Here is a 12,273-nt window from a genome sequence, read left to right as displayed (position 1 = left end):
CGGCAGAAATTTCTGTCACGTGATCACAAATAACGAACGTTTCGACGCCATTTTGTAAGTGACTAGTTCAAACCGTGTTTGCGATTTAGTTCGTTTTATATTTAGTCGAGTGGTTAGATGTTGATAAAAGGATGTGTTCTGTTCATTAACCGAATGATTAGAATACGAATGTTAAGAACATTTCGTGGGTGGAACGCGAGTGACTCATGTGGAATGTAAGAATGCTGATTGGTGTGAAATTCTCGGATTTAAGCGCGCGTAAAAGGATATTGTTTGGTCGGTAGTGTGTTCGATGCACGAAGAAAAGGACGAGATTTATTATTTACAAGGTACACATTTTCATCCATAACATAATTTTACTCACGCAATAAAAACTTTTACATAATAATGTCGTATCACGTAGTAATAGTTTCATTTAGGTGTATCGATCATGCAACGATACGATTTTCTCTTGCGTTATACTCGTTTATGTAACAATGTATATCATATTCGCCGCCATTTAACGATGGTTGTGCTTCAGGTGGTTTCGGGTGCATCCTCGTATTCTTTTCCTCCTGCCATGTATTTTTTCTCTTTTTGTTTCTCGGTTACAAGCTTGTAATTGTTCACAGGCCATACATGCTCACTGTAAATTGTACGGCTCACAACGATCGACCTTAATATATAGAAATCGTGATCCTTCGTGAGCGCACAGCAACGAACAGGCACGCGCTCGCCACCGCGCCAATTTCAAATATCTCATTGGTATATCTTGTACACAAAAGCAATTTGCAGAAAAACCTCGTGAACAATTTTTGTGTATATTTCTTTAATGAAAGCTACTTTTTTGTCCACTTTTTTTTTTTTTTCTTCTTTTTCAATGGAGTTACAAACAATTATGCAATTTCGAGAAATAAATTGTGTCGTAAGTACAGTGGGACCTCAATTAACCAAGTTTTCCTTCTCCGAGCACTTATTATTACCAGAATCAAAAATATACCGTGCGTGATTGTTGGAAATATTATGGATTATGTTTTCAGTGCGGAATGTAGAAACGTTATTATTTGTTTTTTTTTCCTTTTTTTTCTCCCTCTCCCTCTCTCTCTCCCTCCCTCCCTCTTTCTCTCTCTCTCTCTCTCTCTCTTTCTCTCTGTAGTTAAGAAGCATCGACGTTCGGCTCTTTTCTTTCTCTTTTTACAGTCTACACTTTCCATTAACTTGAAGTTCCACTGTACTAATAAATTCTTACTCTATCACTAGGAAGCATAAACTTATATGTATATGTATATCAATATAGGGAGGGAAGGATCGTATCTTCTTCTTTTCATCATTTCATTTCTTTTTTTTTTTTCTGTTTTCTTTAACAATATCTATTACTCGAAAATACCGATAAAATATTACAACCTTTTTAATTTGTTCTACGATTTCACGGAACAATTGGCGGAGATTCCAGATCGATATGGATCACCGTGTAAAGGGTGGGCTCGCGTGGCGCTAAACGAAAGGAAATGGCGCGCGTGTGCGCGCGCGCGCATGACTGTAGCCGCGCGCGCGTGAACCTTACTTATTTGTACGTAAAATTATTCCTCATTATATTGATGCGTATCTAGACTTTTGTTCCGTTACGAACGTTATTTAGAATATTATTTCAATGAGCAAGTAACTAGGAGAGCCTCTGTTTTTTAATTACTTCTTCTTATTTTTTTCTCTTTTCTTTTGTCCACCTCTCTCTTTCCACCTTTCCCTCTTTCGTTCTTTCTTCTTCGTATTTTTTTTCTTCTTCTAAATCCTCTTTTTTTTTTCCTCTTTTAGCTAAACGACACGAGTGCGAGGACACGCCTACGTCCCGTTTAAATACGTCCTTTTCTCGGCAGTCAGCGCGAGCAATTCTCCAATTGTGACGCACGAAATACGGTTTTGTGTGGTATATAACTTATTAATATACGTTCATACACGCGTACTTTCTCTCCTCTTCGCTCTCTCTCTCTCTCCACTACTCCTTCATTTTCTCCTTCTCATTCTCTCGGTCTCTCATTCGTATCCTCTCATTTACCACTCTTTCACGCTTTCCTCTTCGACCTTTTCCTTCCTTTCTTCCTCTCTTTCTAAACTGGTTTATTTACAATTAGATCTTTTCGCCTCCGCCTCGAGTCGCGCTCGCTGGATGCCAGTTTCACGTTCGCGGGACCACGAACGGCAGAGAAAAGACGCCGTGGGGCAAGTTGACGATGAAACAAATTGCGAAAAAGATAGAACTAAGTGAGCGGACGAGAAGTGAAGCACGAGTTATTCGAAAATAATCAACCCTCTGGCTGGTAGAGCGAGACAATTGTAGAATCGAGACAGACCACTCTTTCTTCGCCTCTTCCCGAACGAAATTTCGTACCGAAGCTGTTTCCGGTAAAACTGGCAAATTCAACGAACGGTAAATTTTAATCTTTTCTTTTTTATAAAATCCAGACACAACCATCGTACGTATACGTAGGATCGCATCTAGGCTAGAAAATGCAAATTGTGCCACGAGATAAAGAGTATTCTCGAATTCTCGCTAAGCAGTCGAAACGAGATCCAGCTGTGTTTGACCGTTCAGCGCAAGGTTTCGCTCTCGGCGAGATATTCTCGACACGTTGAAAATACCGCGGAGAACTATTTCTCATACGTTGTTTCGCTGTAGGGGCAGCCGTTGCAAGCCACCGCACACCGGTGAAGGTGTGGGTCTCAAGGTATCGATCTACGATATGTTAGAAACAGAACTAGTAGAGCCGGTTGCCAAGATGCTCGGTGGAAAATATTGGGGATAAGGTCGGTCGAGCGGCGCGCGACTTCGTAATTCGATTTGCACGATTCGCGTAACACCGGTGGCCGCGATTTAAACTTCACTCACAGCTGGTTGCACGATAAACAGGATCGGGGCTGTTTTCAGCACGCAGGGTAAAAAAAAAACAAAAATGGTATCAGGATCGCGAAAGAGAATTTCGAAGAGAAGGATAGTGAACGAGAACGGAGAGGAGAATTGAAACGCGAGCAACGAGAAGGGAAGAGAAGAAGAAGAAACAGCGAGGAAAAAATTTCCCCTTTCTTTTTCGCTACTCGTCGTATTTTTTCTCGATAACGACAGAGAGAGAGCAGTCGTCTATCGGATATCGTTCTCGTTTCAAACCTCCTCCTCTTCGGTGCAACGAACACACGTTTCACTCTGGCATTCGGTGGGCGGTCGAGGTAGCCTAGAAATTCTCTCAATCTTCGATAGAATTTTTTTTAATATGTACCGCGTAATCTAGTCACGATTACACGGGACTATATATATTATATATATACACATATATATTTCTTCTTCTTTCTCTTCACTATGTACGCGCGCGCGCTCCCCGATAGCCGTTCGTTGCGAGTGTTGGGGGGGGATTGGTTGTCACTACAGCGAGAAAATCGGTTCTCTCGGAACGAGATCGAATGGTATAATTGAGCTGATATTTTTTGTATACGTTGTCGTCGACCATGCATTTTATTCGGATAATACAAAAAACGGTTTTCTTTAAATGGCGCACGGCTAATCGTGGTAAATTAGGGGCGTACCGTAATCTGCCCGTTCTTTTCTTATTTTCCTCTCTCTCTCTCTCTCTCTCTCTTCTATTATATTCCCTATATAACTCTGACCGAATTGTCACTTGTTCGTCAGAGGGAAGATCACGTTTCGCCAATTAATCGATTCTATCTAATCGTTGATCCGCGGAAACGAATTTGTCAACGGTGGTCACGGTATGCAAAACGAGATTCTCGGTTGCTTCTCGAACGTAAAAACGAATATATATATATATAATATTTAGGATCGATGATCAATCGGGCAGATATCGAGGCACCCGCGCGATCGGCTGTTAATATTTTCTATGAATTTTCTCTCAAGGATCTACAAAATCTCGGTTGATACTCTCGTTTGCGTACGATTTGTCCATTTTTTTCATTGTTTCTTCTTGAATCTATCGATCACACGTAGTTTTGCTCTCTCTTTTTTTGTCGCCTCTTCGTTCGTCGTCGTCGTCGCCTTTTCGCATCTTCTCGTGAATTTCTCGCGAGGAACAGGAACTTCCGCGATAAAATACAGAACCACGGAGATACTCAAGCGCTAAATTCGACGTACGCAATTTTAGTAGTGTAACAGACATACGCACACACGCACATACACACGCGGGTGTTCTTTCGCGGACGATTCACTCTAATCTTCCTCTCTCGCTCCCCTTTTCTCTTGATTAAATAAGCCACACGCTCCCGGATTCTATTAACGCTACGCTATTATGTGTTAGTTTTATGTATATCCGCACTGTTTGTATACGTCCCTGTCGTGCAAAACTTCGAACACCGTCCACATTTCTCGCGCGTCGTTTCTCTTCTCACTCTCTCACACACACTCTCTCATTCTCTTCTCACTCTTCCCTCTCGTAGCGCTCTCTCTCTCTCGTCGAATCGGCGCGTTACAGCCACACACGTAAAAGTGTTCATCCCTTCTTCTTATCTTCTTCATTTTTTTTGTTTTTTTTTTTTAAGGTAGTATAGGTAAACGTATAGGTGTACCTATATCTACCAAGTGCTGGTATATGTATATATTTATGTATTTATAATTAATCATATATATGTATATGTGTAATCGCTTTCGAGATGGTAATCGCCCAACCTACGGGGGGGTGTGTATGCTTTTTCATGTATGTATACATGTGTGTGTGTTCGCGCATGTTTCTCTTCGTTCTTTCATGTGTATGTATTTATATGTATGTCTGAGTGTGTACACGTGTTGGCTGCGTATATATCTACATTGTTCATCTTATCGTTAACGGTCGTAGAATACGTTTCTACAAACATAATGCAGTTAGTGTGTGTTATTAAATACATTTTAGAATTTGGTACTCTCGTTGAGACAAGTTCGTCACGCGCGATAACATCGTTTACTCCGTACTTTCGTTCCTCTTCCTTCGGTCGTTCGATCTGCGCGTTTCCTTTCTCCTTCCAGAACCCAGCGCTTATCTCGCGTTTCTTCGCCCGTTATTCTTTTCTGCCCTCTGTATCACACACGCGTGCATGCACGTATCCGCGTCACTCCACTCTCAGTTGTTCCCGCTGCGTTCGTCGAGAAGAAGAACGCTTCTTCCCTGTTCAGAAACGAGAATCGAGAATTTGAAATTTATTTCCGTGTCCCTCGTTATCGCTCTCTCTTTCTCGTGGCTGCGTGCAACGCGGGGAGAAGAAGCATTTGTATCACGGTTCCGCTGCTCTGGTAGCTTTCGGTAGTTTACAAGCGGTTTCACGTGTGCCAAGTTTCCGAGGTGTGAGAGTTTCTGGCAAACTAACGAAATCTCGTACTTGCGTGTATTACGTGAGCGGGCCATGTTTTCTCGTTGATCATACACACAGAGTGGCGGGGTGGAGAACAGAAATACACACACCGTTCGCGGTGAGTACGCTCGAGCGTACCACTTATTTTACGGTCGACGCCGGGGCTAAATACTGTTCGAGGTTTCTGGCCGCGAATCGTCTCCCGATCTTCTCTCTCTCTCTCTCTCTCTACCTTGGACAATACCTCGAGAGAAGCTTTCGAACGTTGTTGTTCTCTAGCTTGCAAGACTTTCGCGATATCGTTGCCGCGGTAAAGCTTTCTCTTCTCTCTTCCGCGAAGAGGAACACACGGCGGGGGTGGTTTTCCTCGCTGTAACAAACTCGTGTTTCTTTTCACGTTGCAAAAGTTTCTTTTCATCGGCTTTCAACGCACGGTTTTCGCCAGCGTCGCGACGCTGGATCGTGAAGTGTGTTTAATTCGCCTAGGAACAGAAGTGATTCTCCTCCGGTCGAACGAACTTCCCTCGTTACGTTCTCGCGACGACGCTGTTGCAAAGCTCGTGGTACTGTGCCGTAGACCGTGGAGAAAGAGAAACGACCGACACCGGCGTGAAACCCTCGAACAATGTAAAATAAGGCGGGAAAAGGAGAAGAAAGCCAGGTGAATTGGTGATTTGGGGGTGGTTGGGGAAGAATCTCGTTCGCTAAATAGGAAAACGCAACGCACCGTGGAGTAGCGCCGGTACGAGAAAGCAATCAGAGGTTTAAATTAACGTATAAATATTGAACATCTATCAGAGAAGTGTAATGTTTTGAACCGGTGTTTATTAAAGTTATTCGTCGATTAAAATTCATGCGTTTATTTTGGTACCTTTTTCCTCGAGCCTGTTTTTAATAATGCTAATTTCCGCTTAAAACTGAGGGGGTTGAGCAAGGATTTACTCTGAATATCTTCTCATTCAGTTCTTATTAATAATTCACTTTTCGAAACTTTGCCCAAAATCAACAGATTACCATCTAAATCAATTCGTATATATATATATTTACGTGTTTGTGTACGTGTGTGTTTATGTATGTCGCGTGTCTTTTTATCATGTGTACATGTGTGTGTGTGTGTTTGTGTGTAGTCAGACACGGTCAGTGGTATAATTCGTAACCCGGCGGTGTTAATTTTATTATTTTCTTTTTTTCTTCGTTTTTGAGCAGGATGATACAAATCGTTCTTTTTTTCTCGAAACTACGAAACCTAAGGGCACGGATGCAGGTTACAAAAAACACGTTTTGAACACGTTTGTCCGTTCGAAGATACGTCGCTGAGGATTTTCTTTTTTCTTTTTCTCTTTCGAGTTCAATCGGAAATTGTTCACTGTTTTGTCGCGTCGTCTCATTTACAGATTTCTCTTTTTCTTTTTTTTTTTCTTTTTATATCATTTTATTTTATTCGTGTTTCTATCTCTGCTTTGTTTTACCTGGAAATCGTTGAGCGTTTGCGCGCGTTTCGTCCCGTGCGTCGCCTCGAACAGCGAACAGCGTTTACTTTTTTTTTTTTCTTTTTTTTTTGTTATTTTCTTAAAGCGGTGGTGGGTGCAGCGAGAATCGCGGATTCGTGTGTGTTTCGTCGTGAAATTCGCAAAGGAAACGTTCGTCTGAGGTGCAGCCAGAAAATACAACGGGAGAAACGTTGCTCCGAGTATTCTCCTTGTTAATCGATCGATCGTCGAACCGAAAACGTTCCCAATTGGAACAGCCGGGCGGGTGTTTTTTTTTCGGGTGTTTTAAACACCCGCGTAAACCGTAACACATTTACCCTCACGTTCAGGCAGATTTTTCCCAATTCCTTGTCGCTTTTTATTCGTTATATATTACTTCTTTTTCTTTTTTTTTCTTTTTTTACTTTTTTTTCGTCGTTTTCTCGGTTTTCTCGCTTGAAATTCCATCGTTTCGTCGACTTGGGTTTTTAATCTTTTGTGGTTTCTTTGGTTTTCCGTGCATCGCCACGATTGACTAAAACGTATATTGCAATATGAAGTTGGCAGTTTTCGTTACAACGCGATTTGAACTCACATGGTCTTGTCTCGTGTGCACGCCCGTGGCTCGTTTTTTTTTTTTTTTTTGGTTTCCTTTTTCGCTTTTTTTCTTCCTCCGCTCGTGCTTCTGTTTTCTCTTTTCCCTTTTTTTTTTTTTATTACATCGACACACAAGGCGGGACGATAGACGAGATCGTAACGATATCACGACGTTCGAACTGTGATTTAGCCCGCGCACGAACGTCCCCCCCGTTTTTTTTTTTTTTTTTTTTTTTTTCTTTGGTCGACCTTTATCTTACAAAATATTTCGCGCGCGCTCGATAGGAACATTTTCGTCAAAACTTTGTCTTCTCACACGCGTCCTTTTCTCTCTCTCTCTCTCTCTCTTCTCTCCAACGAGAAATGTACACACGCTCTTTCTCGCGTCACACTTTGTGCCAAGGTGTTTCACGCGAGACAACTGTTGTGTCTGTCGGTTCGAAACGAATAATCGCTCCCCGTCGCGATCGAGAAGAGAAGCAGCTTCGTTTTTTGAGCAATTGCACGTTTTTCCACAAACTTCCGGTCGCGTCGTTGGTGCACGATCGATCGTGCAGAATTTTGGTCTTACCGACAGAGTTTTCGAATCTCGCGCGTGAATTTCCACCGATTCTGTCACGACTCGTCGTGCACGAACGACGAATATATTTGTTATTTTCACGAATCAGATACTTGGAAATGATCGCGGACAGATTCGAACGTCGTGAAGATCCGTCTTCGTCGTTGTTGTTGTTGTTGCTGTGCACGTTTCTCGATCGATTCGTCGTCGACTTTTTGGAAAATACTCTCGCTCGCCGCGCATCAGTCATTCACTACGTTTCCCTTTTTTCTATTCGTATACTCACACTCTCTCTCTCTCTCTCATCTCGTTTCTCTCTCACACTAATTTTTAACAAGATATTTTTTTTTTTAATTTTCATCTAACCAGTTAAATCACTCGCTACCGAACGAACGAACGTAAATACGTACTCTCTCTCTCTCTCTCTCTCTCGCACACACACATTTCGGTCCCCCGACGTGCCTCCTCCAGTCTACTTTTTCTGTTTTTCCCCTAACTTTAAATTACTTCGCAGTAGGTACCTCTGTTTTTTTTTTTCTTTAACGAATACAATCGCTCTGTATAAAACTCGTATTTACAAGATGATCGATTTGTATAGTATTAATAGGTTTCTCTCTCTCTCTCTCTCGCTCTCGCTCTTTTTTCCAATTATTTTCACATCACTTTTTTTTTCTCTCTTTTCACCATTTTCTCCCTTCGCAACTCTCTCTCTCTCTCTCTCTCTCTATCGTCTCTTAAATTCCGAGATGATCTGCGCGTCGATGGTGCGTCGCTGGTAATTAAACGATATCGTTAATTTATTCCGATGTAATATAATTAACACGCGATAATAGTTATGTCTATATCATAATATAGGTGACTGTCGATAACGCACGAATCTCCCCAATATCTCTCGCCTCGTTCATTCTTCCCTTTCTACCCCATTCTACCTCTTTCGCTTACTATTTTCCTCTGTTATCTCGTCTGTTATCCTGCCAGAGGACAGAGATCGTCGTAAATTTCTCTCCCTCTATCTCTTTCTTCTGTTTTTTCCATTTTTTTTTTCTCTCTTTCCTTAAAACGTTTATATATATATTATATATATATAATAGATATATAATAGTAATAATAATCATAATAATAATAATAATAATAATCATAGCAATAATAATCATAGTAATAATAATAATTGACCGTGGTCGGTTCGGAGGAACTGGCGCGTGTTTCTCGCAAGGCACGTATATCAACAACACGTGCGTCACCTTGATTTCAACGTGATACAGGTGCGTGGTGTGTGCTCGTCGATGACGTCATTAACGCGGGATCCAGAGGAGTCGTGTAGTTTCTTTGTTTTCTCCCTTGGAGTTCTTAAGGGGCGCGCACGTTGAAGAACGGGAGCGGCAAGAGCGTGTTCCGAGTGTCGCATAGTTTTCGATACGTTTCTTTTTGTCGCGAATCGATCGCTGTTTCTCGCTTCTGCCAATTCGTTGCCCGGTCGCGTTTCTGGCAGTCGCGCCTCGAGAATGGTTCTCGGGACACGCACAGAGAGAAGAGAGTGGGAAATCATTCCTCGAATGAACTTTCGAAAATATATAATATATATATGTGTGTGTGTGTGTGTGTGTGTGTGTGTGTGTAGATATAATATACGAGGTATGAGTCAATGTCCTGTACAAGAGATTTCTTTTTTTCTACATCTGCCACTTGGAACCACGGATCTGTCGCGTGCCCATTCTTCGTTACGAGCGTTTTATTTTCCGTTGGAAACGTTATCGCGGGACAAGCCTATACAACGTAAGCACAGTGTTTTCGCAGAGAAAGTGGACAGGTAATGTTCGAGCAGGTGATTTACCGGAGAGACTAGTCTTTCTTTCGATTCTTCTCTATATTTCGCTTATCGTTTGTCACGGTATATAGCTGCGTGCACCTCTGCGGAAATATCCTGCACGTGTAGCAATTCTAATTCGTTCGTTCTTTTTTTCTTCGTCTCGTTTCAACGCGCGACGGAGGAGATGAGAAGTTAAACGGTAGATTCTCTCTCTCTTTTTTTTTTTTTTTTTTTTTTTAGGAGAAGAGGGATCCTTTCTTCGTTCTAAATCGGTATAACTCGCTTACAGCTTAGCCTAACTACCTATTATAGTTCGCTGGCTACCGGAAGAGCTCCTTTAATCCTCGTCACGTTCGTGTAAAGGGGTTGGTTGGTTGGTTGGTTTGGTGTGGTGGAACGTGCCAGTTCCTCGCGCACACGCGCACACACGGCATCATAGATCTCAAACGTAAACAATAGGCACACGTATATTACGTACGTAACGTACAAACATGTGGGGGTATGCATGAATGCATACGCGATAATACGTATGAATAAATGCATATAGACACTATGGAATATATCACAACGATAAAACGCTAGTTCCTTTTCCCTTCTCATATTATTTTCTCTGTTAATTATTATTATTATTTCTTTCCTTTTTTCTTCCTCGCTATATAATAGAGACTCCAAGTAGATAACGGATGTACAATTATTATATAAATTGCATAATAATGCTTCCGGTGGGGCGGACGTGGAAGTATCGTCGATATACTTACAATATTACATCATTGTTTTTTGGTTTTCCTTCATTTTTTTCTTTTTTTCGCTTTTAATACGTGCAGAACGAAGAGACGAACGAGGGCTAAGAATGTTAATTTAACGTCCCGTTACCAACCCTCGCGGCACCGGAATCGATTCCGTCTCGCCCCCTCCCGCCCCTCCCCCTTTATGTATACATATATATTTCTCTCTTCTTCTTCACTGTCACGCCCCGTTTGGTGCGTGCGGTGCTTCCCCACATTTTCTTCCGTTTCGTTTCGTTTATCCGCGACCGAGATCGACGCGGGAAAACCCTCCCCCCGGCGCGTCGCCATTCACACAAAACGCAGCTTTTCTCTCTTCGATCACCTGGCGAAACAATCACCTTAGCCGTAACGATAACGAACGACGCGCCGCGTGGTTAATTAAGGGCGGTTTTCCTGGGGCGAGCGGGGGCGAGCATTCGTTTTTGTATCCTGCGGGTTTCTCAACCCCGGGGGTTTCTTCTCCTCTTTTTTTTCGCTTCTCCTTCTTCTTCCTCGGGGGGTGGAACGGGACGACCAAACACGAACTTCCCTCGGCCACTACTTCTTCCGTATATATTTCGAGGAGGATGGCCGACCAAGGAGATCCTCGAGCAAGATTACCTACTTTTATAAAGAATTCTCGCTAGAGCACCGAGGCGCAAGAAGCTCCTTATTAAATGCACAATGAGCAAGAGCGTCTGGCAAACGGACTGTTTGGCGATTGTAGATGAAGAGAGCGGCGGAGAGCGCTTGGAATAGTAGCAGGGAAGAGAGACGAAACTCTGCGAACCGCGGCTTGGGGGGTGGAAGCTGCCCGGAGTGAGACAGAGACGAACGTATAGAAAGAGAGACGGAGGAAGGGTGGAGTAGGGGATGGATATATAGAGAGAGGGTGGGTTGGGCGTGTCAGCTGGTCGATATCCTGAATGGCAAGCTTCCACGACCCAGTCTGCAGCCAGCAACCACGTTGGAAGAGACAGAAGAGACCGGAGAGAGAGAGGGATGACGAAGAGGGCGAGGGAGTTGGAGATGGAACAGAGATAGAGAGACAGAAGAAGAAAATGGGGAAAAAAGAGAGAACGAGAGACGCGTGCACGTTTTGTATGCGTGTATGCGCGGCGGCGTAGGGGGTTGGAATCAAGAGAAAGATTCTCGCGTGTTGGTGTGCGCGAGAATCTGGCTTGGTACGGGTGTGGTTGAGGTCGCGTCCGTGAACGTGCTCTCCCCTTCGTCCCCCTTTTCTTCCCTCCCCGCAACCGCGCACACAAGCGGATGGAAAAACGCGAGCAGCCTGCATGGAGTATCCAAAAGACGGAAGTAGAACGGCATACAATTGGCGTTAATTAACTCAGCAAAAACGTACCGACGGAACAGCTACCGGGGAAGACGAAGGGCCTCTCCACGGAAGGACCGCGCCGCGGTGTACGTGTGTTCGACGGTAGAACTAATCCACGCGCGAGGATAAATGCGTTCGCGGCTCCGTTCTCTCTCTCTCTCTCTCTCTCTCTCTCTCTTCTTCTCGTTGATGCTCTGTATCTTTCTCTCGCGTGCGTTGTATGCCAGCTGACGAATCGTCGTGGCCCGCTATGCTCGCAATTTCTCTTGTTCTTTTCTCGATAGGGACGTCACCGTGGCTCGAATAGGGGAGACAAGAGCGCTCGCTCGCGTTCGCGACAAGGGATGATTCGTCGCGAACTGACGTATATTTAGCGTGGAGAACTATACACGGTTAGAAGAAAGACTCGTTGAAGGGGTTGTGGTAGTTTCTCCTTT

This window comes from Habropoda laboriosa, unplaced genomic scaffold (assembly GCF_001263275.1).
Source record: "Habropoda laboriosa isolate 0110345459 unplaced genomic scaffold, ASM126327v1 scaffold84, whole genome shotgun sequence".
Lineage (NCBI taxonomy): Eukaryota > Metazoa > Arthropoda > Insecta > Hymenoptera > Apidae > Habropoda > Habropoda laboriosa.
Note: the sequence above shows the minus strand (reverse complement) of the source record.